This window comes from Dermochelys coriacea, chromosome 6 (assembly GCF_009764565.3).
Source record: "Dermochelys coriacea isolate rDerCor1 chromosome 6, rDerCor1.pri.v4, whole genome shotgun sequence".
Classification (NCBI taxonomy): domain Eukaryota; kingdom Metazoa; phylum Chordata; order Testudines; family Dermochelyidae; genus Dermochelys; species Dermochelys coriacea.
In genome coordinates this window covers 36,849,657-36,861,963 of record NC_050073.1, presented here as the reverse complement: position 1 = coordinate 36,861,963, position 12,307 = coordinate 36,849,657, and the positions used below count along the sequence as shown (strand labels likewise).

The window sequence follows — 12,307 nt, the reverse complement described above, 5'->3', positions numbered from 1 at the left end:
CGTGCTGCCCAGCAGGAGCTCGCAGCCCCGCCGTGCAGAGCGCTGGCGGCACGGTTAGCTGAGGCTGCAGGGGAGGGGGGCTAGCCTCCCTGGCCGGGAGCTCAAGGGCTGGGCAGGACGGTCCCGCGGGCCAGATGTGGCCCCCGGGCCATAGTTTGCCCGCCTCTGTTATAAAAGGTCCCATTCTGCTAGGCAAAGTTCTGCATTCCCACTGATTTGAAAAGGCAGTAAAACTAGAACTGGGAGATCTGGGTTTGCTCCCTAATTCTGCCATAAATTTCCAACGTGATCACAAGAAAGTCAGTTAATCTGTCTCTGAGTAATTTTCCCATCTGTAAAATGGGAGGAGTAATAATAAGTATACTAAGAAGTATACTAAGTCTTAATTTATTTTCTGGAACAATAGTTTTCAGTAAAAGGGCAAATGTAAAAACCTTCTTCTATAAAAAGTGCTGCAGCTCATAAAAGAAAAAACAGCATTCACAGTGAATAAAGTTATGCATAAATTTGATAGGACTATGGTTAACAAACATTGAATGTTTAAATATATGCCTCTCATGTCAACATTGCAATTTTCAAAGCTGATGAGTGCCCGCAATTCCTGTTAAATTGGTGTTACAGGCACTCAGTGCTCCTGAAAATCACAACCATTCCTATTTTTCACATGTTGCCAGTGTGACTAGAGGTGTATCAACACTCCTCTGGTGTATGCCTTCAGTTTCAGATTTTCTCTTTCCTAACTCTCAGTATTACAAAATAAAAATATTTTTAATATTAGGTGACACTATATCTGAGGAAAAAGCACTGTGACAATACTTCTCAAACAGGTGGTAGAATCCCTGATCCAGCTAGAGGCTATAGAACCTGTGCTTCCTCAACACGGAGGGAGAGGTTTTTATTCTGGATGTTTCCTTGCTCCCAAAAAAGAAGAGAGGCTGGAGACTCATCCTGGATCTCAGACAACTGAATGTCTTCATATGCTATTCAAGATTCAGGATGACCACCCTGACCTCTAAAATTCCCTCATTAAATAAAGGCAACCAGTTTGCAGCTCTTGATTTGAAAGATGCCTATTTCCATAACATTCATCCAACACACAAGATATTCCTGTGCTTCATGGTGGGCCTGGATCATTATCAGTACAAAGTTCTTCCCTTCAGTCTCTTGACAACTTCCAGAATTTTCACAAAGGTGCTGTCTGTGGTATTTCCTTACCTAGATGACTGTCTGCTCACTGGTTTATCATGCCAAAAGGTACAATCAGTAGTCCTCTCTATATAACCTCCTTCAATCTTTAGGACTTCAAGTAAACCTAGAAAAGTCCACTTTTGTTGCAACACAATCTCTCTATTGGGCTGAGGAGTACATCTGGATGATTATGTGGCTCAAGGTTCATGATCCCAACAGGAGTCAAATCTACACATTTAATGTTCTCAAACACCAGTAGTACAAAATGCCTACAAAAAGCCTGCCTCTGTGCACAGCATGTTTAGATCATGTTGTACAATATGACCACTATATACTACATAAAAAGAGAGCATTAAGCTCTGGAATTGGTACATCCAAAATCAGATTACCACAGTGTCAATCTGATGGACCATCCTGTGAGTCAGACTTGGTATGCTAGAGAACACCTGCTTATGAGTTTACAGCACAGTCAAAATTTCTGCCCTTTCAGTTTGTGTTAACTCTTTACATACCTCAGTGTTCTCTAGTGATGTGTCACCATGGCATTCAGCTATCAAATTGACGAGATGTATTGTCTCAGAATCCTCCTCAGCACAACATGTTCATAATGGCTTCTGCATTGTGATAGACTTTAAATCTATTAGCATGCAGAATCTGTGAAGCAACCTTGCTGTGGGGTCTCTATGTTGCAAGGGACCTCATTAATCCTTTCCACAATCTCAGAAGGTCCCTCTATGAGTTTTGCATTTTGTACCTTTTTCCAGTGAGTAACATCACCAAGACCCCCCTCTAACAAGCTTTCACAATCATTGTGGCCATAATATGCCTTCTGTGTAGCATGGCTTTTAGTGAGGTTCATTTGAACTACTTCCATCATGTCCCTTAACTCCTTTCTGAACTGCTGTACATATTTAGTCACTGGTTCCCCCTCTGCTTCAGAGCCATCCTCCCAAGAATCCCTAGTGAGATCCTGATGACCTGTGACCTTTCTCCCATACAGAAGATTAAATGGGGCAAAGCCTGTGGACTCTTGGGGTGCCTCCCTACAAGCAAATAACATAGGGGGTAGCATTTCATTCCAGTCACTTTCCCTTGTGTTTACATTAATTCCCAGCATAGACTTTAGACTTCTGTTGAACCTTTCAACTAACCCATTTGTTTCTGGGTGCTGTGGGGCAGATCTCAGCTGTTTGTCCCCACATATTCATTATAATTCACTAAATAACTGGGACATGAAATTTGACCCCCAATATGATACAGTATCCTTTGGGAAAACTGCTCGGCTGAATATAGAGAGCAAAGCTTTAGCTGTTGTGTCAACCTCTGTTAGACAGAGCAGCTGTCTCTGGGTATCTAGTGGCAAAGTCCACTGCTACCAAAATATATTTCTTTCCCCTCTGGGTTGGCCGGGGCATAGGGCCAACAATATCCACAGCCAGCCTAAAAAATACTTCCCATTACAGGTAAGCAGTGTAGGGGAGCCTTGTGGAGCCCTCTTGTGCTTCAGACATAAGTTACAAGACCTATAGTGGTCTGTGACCTCATTCTGAATATTTGGTCAATAAAAATTCTTCTTTAACTTCTCATATGTCCTCTCTGAAATCTGAGTGACCTGCACTAGGGCAGTCATGGGCTGATGACATTAACTTCCCATGATGGGAGGCACAATCAGTTGTTTATAAGCCTCCCCAGGACTTTTGTTATTCCCCAAAGGGGTCTCTCTATAATTTTCCCTCTTCTGCAAAAAACCTTCCCGTTTTCCTTAGATGGGGTCCCACTGAGGATGATTTCCCATATGCTTTCTAGGGAGGGGCCTGCTCTCTGTTCTGCTATAAATTCTTGGCTTCTGCCAGCACAAAGAGTTGTCTGAGTTACATAAGGTGACACACTCCCCCCTCCGCTTTCCCAGCCCACATGCTCCTAGAGACATGCTGCCATTTTCTACTGAGCAGGAGCTGGAAATGTCATCTCCGCACCTCAGCTGCTATACCATTGAGCTATATTCCGTATTACTACAAGTTATTATATTTTCAGCTTTGGACACAGACAGCTTTGGACACAGTATATCATTACCAACCAACACATCTGCTGGAATGGTATCCAATATCCTAACATTTAAAATACCTTTTAAACCTTCCTATTCCAATTGTATTTTAGATAAAGGCACAGTGGTTTCAAATTGTCTCAATGCAAGAAGTTTTGTGTGTTAGTCTCCTACCCCACATATTCTCCCTAAATTCTCCCTGTTCATCCAGACTTTTTCCTGCGTCCCTCTATGATCTCCTGTATATACATGCATGCCACATTCCCCAGCACATTTTCACCATCTTACCTTCCCTGTCACACTTATACCATATTTAGCTGCTTCTGGCAGTGCTCTTTTCTGAATCCTGACAGCATTTGGTGCCACACTCTCTTTCTTAAGGGCTGTTTGGATTCATTCATTTGTTGGGAAGATTGGAGGTAATTACCTTCTTTACTAAACTTCTTCCTGCACAGGGGGAGTAGAGAAATAGCAGCCATCTTAACTGTGGGAAGCATGTGGCCTCAGTCCCACTGAAAACAATGGGACAGTATGGCCATTTTTAAACTGTTTCTTCTGTTTTGATCTGTGATTATGTTGGGGTGAACGTGTGTGTTTGTGTGTGTGTGTATAAGCATGCTTGGGCTAGTACCTAAAGCCATTCCACGAAAGTGACTACATGTTGCTCCAAGTAAAGAATTTGCTTGCCATTCACTTGACACCCTGAGTCTGTGGATGTATCTGCTCCTCCACCACAGTGTGTCAGCAGAGTTGAGTTCTCCCTAGCCAACAGAAGGGATGGTAAGAGAATGGATCCATATGTCTCTTTGCTGTTTCTCCTGACATGGCTTCCTCAGCATTGGCGTGGGTCCTTTTTCTGCTCTCCCTCCTCTCTAAATTGAACATCAAGTCTGGCATATGAGCAGTTATGACTGGTAATTCCTTAGACAGTTCTTGAAATCAGAACTGATGGGACAAGGGCCCCAAAGTCTTCTGCAAAGACTGCTTCTGCCCAAGTATCCTGGATCTTCCTCCTAATAAGTAAATGAGGTGAAGAAATGTAAGAGTTGAAAACAGCAAGGAGGAGTGGCAGAAGATAATGAGGGCCTTATGGTGCAAATGTTGGTGTTTTATAACAGACCAGATTAGGAAAAAGAGAATGCATAGAGAAATTTGGAACCTGATGTGAGCGATGAGGTACATAGAAAGCACAGTGAAATGCTGGTGGATGAGTGGGACATGGATTAGACTAGAGGACCTGACCTGGAAAGTGAAGAAGAGAACTGGCAGAATTGAGATATATACTGTAAATTGGGCCAGAAAGTTGGTATTTGGGTTCAGGGCAGGGGATGAATTGTTAAATCTTAATTGCATGAAATATGTCTGTATACTGTGAAGCTAGGTGTGTGAGGGAAGAGTTTACTTAGGAGAGTTTTGTTGGGGGAGTCAGAAAAGTGTGCCTGGGAGTTTTTTAGCAGCATGAGGTGACTAGAAATGTAAGAAATGTCTCTGGAGCAGGTTAATAAAAAACAGGATCTCGTCCTTTCCCCCCTCCCCAAAACATATCTGGGAAGTTGGGATTGTTGTCATATGCCATAGGATTTCATGTTTTTCAATTAATCTGGCCACTATATGCCTGGGGGGAAGGGGAGGGCAACGGAGCAACATAATGCCGGGTAAGGTGGAGGGAGCTGATCTAAGGCACATTCCCTCAGTCAGCATACTCAGTTTAGGCAGCTCAGGTTAACTAGTGGCTCCTTCAGTTTAACAGAGTCACCAAAACTGGGACAAAACACTGTTTTTTCTAAATTTGAAAGAGATACCAGCACTGGTCAGTGAAGTGTGTCATGCTGAACACCCCCAGACCTATGTACTTGCAGGATCAGGAATTGAGGCATTTATTATTTTCTCTTCATGTTTACATACAGTGGAGTAAAATCTGCCTTGATTTACATCCATGCAAGGACAGAATTTTGCTCTAGTATATTTACTTTCTGTTGTACTTATCCTTTCTAGCAGATTATGTCAGTAAAGCAGCCAATCAGCTTTCTATTTTTAGTTCTGAACGTTCTTTCAGGCTTGTACATTGATGATTAGCTGTTCTCACGGTTTTGGCTTACTTCCTATGTTTAATTTCATTGTAGGCAAGCAACACGTAGTTAAGGAAATTGTAAAGAAAAAAAATAGTGAGGTTGGTTCAGAACTGATGTTAAAATGTGACTTTTCAAACTAACATTGCGAAGGGCAACTAAAAAGTTTGGATCTAATATGTTGTGTATGCACTTCAGATAAACTTACTTGTTAGGACTAGTGATATGTTCTGTTGTGCAATTCAATAATCCATAAAATCCACCTGCCTAATTGAATTATATAGTTAAGATTGAAATAAAATCTCATATACATTAGTATTCTGTAACTTTGCTGTCCAATTTAACATGTCTACTCCACAATAAAAGCTCAAGTATTCTGGAAAAAAGCCCGGAAACTTTAGTCTTTTTGCAGTATCTGCTCCCATAGATTACATTGAACAGTTGTGAAAATGGTTATACTTCATGCATCCTCTTTTAAGCACTAGAGTGAACTGTCATTAGGAGGAGCAAAGCTGCTGAAGGTTCCCTATATCCCACATTACTCAGTTCCCAGAGCCCTGCTGTGTAGTTGTTCCACTCTCCAAGAAGCCTGTTAAAGAGCCCCCGAGAGCATGTGTACAGCCCTCCATGTTAATAGTTAATTGGTGAGGATGGCAAGATGAGAGGACAGCTGAACATGTGGTCTCTCAGGCTCAAGCAGTAGGCAGACTTTTAGTTATAATAACAGCAGCTGTTCACAGTCTCACAACTCGACTACTCGCAATGCCATTGCTGATGTTTCTTAGTGGATTAAAAAAGTAAAGTACGGTGTTTGTTTGTTTTTTTAAACAAAAACAAAAATGAAAACGTACTTCAAGTGTATTTCTATACACCTGTTAAATTTGATATTACCAAGAATATATAATTATGTTTAACCTATGCTTTTTTTTTGTTAAATCCAAAAGTCAAAACACCGAAAGTATATATAATGCACACCATTTTTCATAAAGTGTGTTAAATGCTACAGAATTATTCACTTTACTGCTATTCCATTTCTATCAGATTTTGACTAAATTATCTTTTGTCTGCTAAATAGTTCGATAGCTGATTCTGAAAGGGAAATTGCATTTATATATATAATTTCCATGGGGGTACATTGTAAATGATTTATATATAATTTACATGGGGGTACATTTTAAATGATAAATAAGTTTCAAGCTACAATAGAATCTTATTTCTGTTTCCATGCTGTGACCATAATGAAAATAACCCCCCATTGATCGGTTTTAAATTTTAACAAGTTTCTTCTTAGAAATATAGGAATTTTAAAGCAGATCACATTAGTGGTCTGTCTGTTCTAACTATCCTGTCTCAGACAATGGCCTGTACCAGGGCTCCAAACAAAGGTGCAAAAAAACCTATAGTTGACAACTTATTGAATAACATTTCAGTGGGGAAAGTTTCTTCACAATCCCACCAGTTGGTGGTTAGTTTATACCTTAAAGCATGAGGTTTCTGTTGCTTATATTTTAAAAATAATTCTACCTAACATTACTGTGGAAGTTCTTATTCTTATAAATGTTTAGTTCTTTTTTTAATCCTTCTAAGTGCTTGGCCTCAATGATATACTGTGGCAATGATTTCCACAAGTGAATTATGTTTAGTGTATTTGTTCAGTATTTAAATTTGTTGCCTTTCCATTTAATTGAATATCCCCTTGTTCTTGAATTGTGAGCCAGTGAATAGGACCATTCAATTTACTTTCTCTATATATTATTCATTATTTTATATGTCTCCCTCATGTTACCTCCTATTAATCTATTTCTTAAATAATCCCAGTCTTCTTAAGTCACTCTTCATGCCTTTTGATTTATATAGTTTCCATTATGAACCAAAAAGAAAAGGAGTATGAATGCAACCAATGAAGTGAGCTGTAGCTCACGAAAGTTTATGCTCAAATAAATTTGTTAGTCTCTAAGGTGCCACAAGTACTCCTTTTCTTTTTGTGAATACAGACTAACATGGCTGCTACTCTGAAACCTGTCATTATTAACCAGTTATTTAGACGTTCTAACAATGTTTTTGGCTCTTTTAACCACCACTGGACAGTGAACAGTGATTTTCATTGAACTATCCACACTAATACGCCGTTTTTTCCTCAGTGATTTAGAACCCAGCGATACATATGAATAGTTCAGGCTACTCCTTCAAGTATTCATTACCTTGTATTTATCAACTTTGAATTTCATCTGCCATTATATGATTTTCATTCATCTAGGTTTGATAGGTCCTTCTGAAGTTTCTCAGTCTTCTCTACTCCTAAGTAACCAAAAGGCTGCCTGTTGATGGCAGAGTCACTTAAAAGTTCCAAACTTTTTCTGGCATGTGCAACATTATTTTCAAGGAATCAGAATTTTTGAAGGTTTTTTTTTTTCAGAATTACTTGGTAAAATTATAGTCCACCATAGAACATAGTCATCTGTAATAGTGTTTACAGTTGCAGAGATTTCTAGTGGAAAACTGTGTGCTTGACAAAAAAGACATTTCTCACTTCATATTTCTTGACTGAACAATGTAGGAGTACATTATGTTGGCAGAGGAATTTCAGAAATGTACCCAGTTTATTTGCATGATGTGTGACAAGTTTTATTTGATTGATATTTTGTATTGATTGAAAGCACTCTTATCTGAAACAGTCTGTCAGGTAATAAATATTGATATGTTTATGAATTATGATTTATATAGTTAAGGAAGGTTACTTTTCAAGTCTTTCCATCGCTGCTTGAAAACGCACTGTGCCTGTGAAATGCAGTTGCACATTTAAGAAGGGAGAATGTCAATTTTTAAAATAACTGATGATCAAGTGGACTGTTTTTCAAGCTTTCCAAATTTGAGAAATTATATAAAAATGAGTGAGGTATTTTATTATGTTGTATTTTGATAATTTGCTCATTGTAGAGTACAATCATAGCAAAAGTATTTATGCAGTACCATATAATACAAAGGACTCTAATGCTACAGTGATGGGCACTGTTGGAAGCCCTAAGGGGTAAAGTAGATAGATAGAAACTAAAAAGTCTGCCAGATAATTTTTTTTCAAAAATTACTAGAAATTATGTAATTAGTTACCTTGTCATACTTTGTTGCAAATCCAATGTCAGGTTTTTCCCAAAAATATTAGTTACAGTAGCTTTTTATACATTTGTGGCAAGTTCCCATGTCAGTCAGGTGAACAAGCAAACTTTTGAATATGTGATGATCAGATAAATTATGATGATATCAATTTGTTCCTTGAAAGAATCTCAGTTCTTTCATTACAGATGTCCCTTCTTTTAAATATGAAGCTACCTCATTGGAAAGAACTGCCACCAACCGTATTAGTCAGCATGTACCAGGGGGAAATTAATTGACTAATGAAAAATATGAATAAGCCTTGTTATAGTACTCCTCTTGAGAGAGTCTAATGAGGTTCTGTTTAGTATGGTATTTTCTTTATTTCATCTGATACGTTTAAAAATTAATCTCCTACAATATTAATGTGCTGGTGCTTTGAATTCACTGAAGTGAATACATGTTACAGTATGTTTCAGTGTAGAAAAAATCAGAAACAAACCTTTTCACATCTATAGGCTTTTGTGTTCATGCTGAGTATTTTAGCAGCTAAATTCTATAAATCAAGCAAGAGAGTGCTTTAGAACCTGCTACTACTACTATTAATATAAGATTATGAGATGTGAACTCCTACAGCTTGAGACTGTTTGTGTGAAATCTTTATTCTTAAAACAAGATCTAAGAATGATTCCATGCTGCAGAACTAACATATTTTGAGAGTTCACAAGTATAAAATGTTGAATAACATGAAGATGCGCCCATTATGTAGAAATTTGTGCCACAACCATCAATCATACAACTTGTATACCTCAGCAACCTTTTAACAATCCTCAAAATGGAAAGTATGAGAATTGTAAGTTTGTTACATTTTATTGTGTTGATTTAATATTGAATACACAATCACATGTAGAAAATATTCTAAAGTAATAACCATACAGAGAAATGTAGAGTATCATGGATTTATGATGCAGATATGCTAGGTTGATAATCATCCTTGTTCTAAACCATTTTCAGATACACAGATATTCTTCTGGATACTATTTTTTTCTACATGTATAAAAGCTTATTAAAAAGTAAGGTCAAAGAGAGGCTTGAAGAAAATATATAATTTAAAATTAAATCATGTAGCTGTAAATAGTTTTGTTTTCAAATAATATTTGTTTGTTACGTTCACTTGTTAAGTTACAGAAGAAATTGTAGCATTTTGTACTTTCATACAATCAGTATAAAGTGGCTATCAGAATATATACTGTTTTTTCCATCTGGTAGCCAGTTCATACGGATCCTATTCTGGCTATTTGGATCATAGATACCATATATACTAGTCTTATTTTTGCTTTCTTCATAACTATATATTTATTGCGGCTTAAGTGGCTCATATATACTATAACCAAAGACTGTCACACAACATATGCAAATAGACATGTGCATATACATTATATTATATTGCTTACATCTTGTTTCAGACTTTTTTCCCTTCAGAAGTATATGTGTACCTATTTATGGCAAAAGATAATCTCACTCCTCACCATCACAATTATGACCATCTTCTGTATGCAATATGTGTCTGCACCTTTGTATATAGAAAAATGGGTACGATTTGGTTTTCTAAAATAAAACTATAAACAAATCATAAAACAAAAACAAACGATTAAATGCAGCATAGTAACATTTTACTTTATGTATCCATCTACTCTGAAAATAATTTTAAAGATTGGACAGCTTTTAAAAAATAATTGAAACAAGATTTAGGCTTAAAGTTTTCAAATGCAGCATAGATCTAAATAGTTAAATGTCCCATCACAGTATGGAGATAGTCATCTGTTCCAGCATATGGAATCTTTTGGCTGCTGGACTAAGTAGTTAATATAATGCCCAGTGTCCAGGCGTGGACACAACTGTCATGAAGCAGAAGGAGGGGGCTTATTTTTGAGCCCATTTGGACAGTGATAAGCAAAAATGAGGAAAGGAAACTTAAAAAAATTCAGGATGTATTATCTGTTTTTAGCAAATAATTTTGTTAGGTCCTGTTTATATTTTTCTAAAGTGATGTTAGCTCTTTACATAAATAGTATGATAGGCTTTTGTAATAAGGCCAGGCAAATGTTGTTTTAAATCTTTTTTTGTGTGTTGTCTGTCAGTATAAATGACGACAATTTGTGTTAGCCTTTAATACTTTCTATTTAAATTGTTGTACATGTATTTTCTGTGAAGAATGGCATTCTAAAATGTGCAATAGTTTGTTAGTGACATTTTATATATTAACTGTTGATGTTGTTTTAAAAGCTGAAGTTTCTAGATCAGCTCTCAATTTACATCTTTGTGTTTTAGACCTGCTCTATTAATTACATGATAATTGTAATACAAAGGAATGCTACATCTTTAATGAAGTTTTTGTGCCCTATGTAGTTAAGCTTTAATGCTAGGGGAAAAAAGATTAAATTAGCCTTGTAACCTCTTTCTCTTCCAGACTGATGATGGAAAATAAAAGCTCTTAGCCACAAAATGTAACACTTAGAATTAATATTTAATTAGACCAGCAAATTGTACACTGTGGCTGAAAGCTTCCAAAGAGTTGTTAGTGCCACAATTGACCTACAAGTTTAATAATAACTCACTTCTAGAGTGCCAGTTCAGCATAGTGGAACCACTGTAAGACAGTCCTGTGAGATTAAAATCAGCAAACCAAATGGCAGGCGAGGATTCCTGGGATGGAGCCTTCTGGAAACCTGGGAGCTGGAGTAGCTTTTCAGCCAGGATTCAAATGAGAACAGTGGGGAAAAAAAGCTGATCCCTCCTGTTCTGGGAGATTCTGATTGTAGGCCAGATTTCTGGAACAGATTTTTACTAAAATGTTCTTACTGCAACTATTAAAATACATTGCAAATCAAGTAAAGACTACATTTTATGTATATTTTAGGAAGTTTTAGTGTAAACAGCTCTAAAAACTTCCTGTTCATTGATGTATAATTCACATGAGCTCTGATATTAAATTATCAGATATGTTAGTGCTAGAACTATGCTGTTTTGGTGTGACATATGCAATTCTGTATGTCTGTATGGTAGACTGTTTCTTTTTATGTTATCTCATTACTGTATAATGATGAGCAAGTACAGAATACAGCTATACAATCATAGAATTATGAAGTGTGCAAATTAAACATGAAATACACATAGCTTTTTAAAAAACAGAATCAGTATTTTTATAAAGGTAAATAGAATATTACCATCTTCTGTGCTGAGTGCAGTTAAAATATAATATCAGCAATGGTATCTTGATAACCATGTGAGTCCTAATGTTATAACAAATTATTCTAGTAAAATAGGGCACCATGAGTTCAAAAATGTACAAATGCACAGCAACAGACCGAAGAAGGAACATTGTGCATTATTTATTGGCTATATCCTAAATAATTAAAAAAACGCTAGTCATTAGTTAAAAATTAAAGCAGGCGAGGGCCTTGCCAGCAGAGGGAGCAGTCATGTCTTCATCAGCTTCCAATCATTTTCCCACCTACCTCAGCTTTTTTCCCAGCAGTCTCCCATCTGGACCTAGTTTTGCCAGCCTGCTCCTGATGACAGCCTATAATTTTATACTCAATAAGGGATTAGTGTAAAATTATTTTAAACTTTAGTATTTTTAACCTGCCACTTGATTACAAAAAGAGCTCCATGCTCTGTTTGAGATTTATGTATTAGTAATTATTTATGTAGGCAAGAACTGTGCTTTGACTATCTGTGAATTACATACATTCCATTTAAGGATCATTTAAGGATCTGATGTTGCAGAAAATCTAAATGTTGCCGCTTCTAAATTGGTAAACATACCACAGTGAATTTTTTCAGTCAAAATGAGAACAAAAGATGCATTTTTTGGGTCATCATCCTTTTAATCCTGTTTCTATAAAGAACAATT

At 37.1% G+C, this 12,307-nt stretch overlaps 1 protein-coding gene across 8 annotated transcripts in view; it reads left to right on the top strand.

The window, feature by feature from the left end:
• Positions 1-12,307, top strand: part of ELP4 (elongator acetyltransferase complex subunit 4) — a 248,158-nt gene that overhangs the window by 93,057 nt on the left and 142,794 nt on the right. The window lies entirely within an intron of this gene.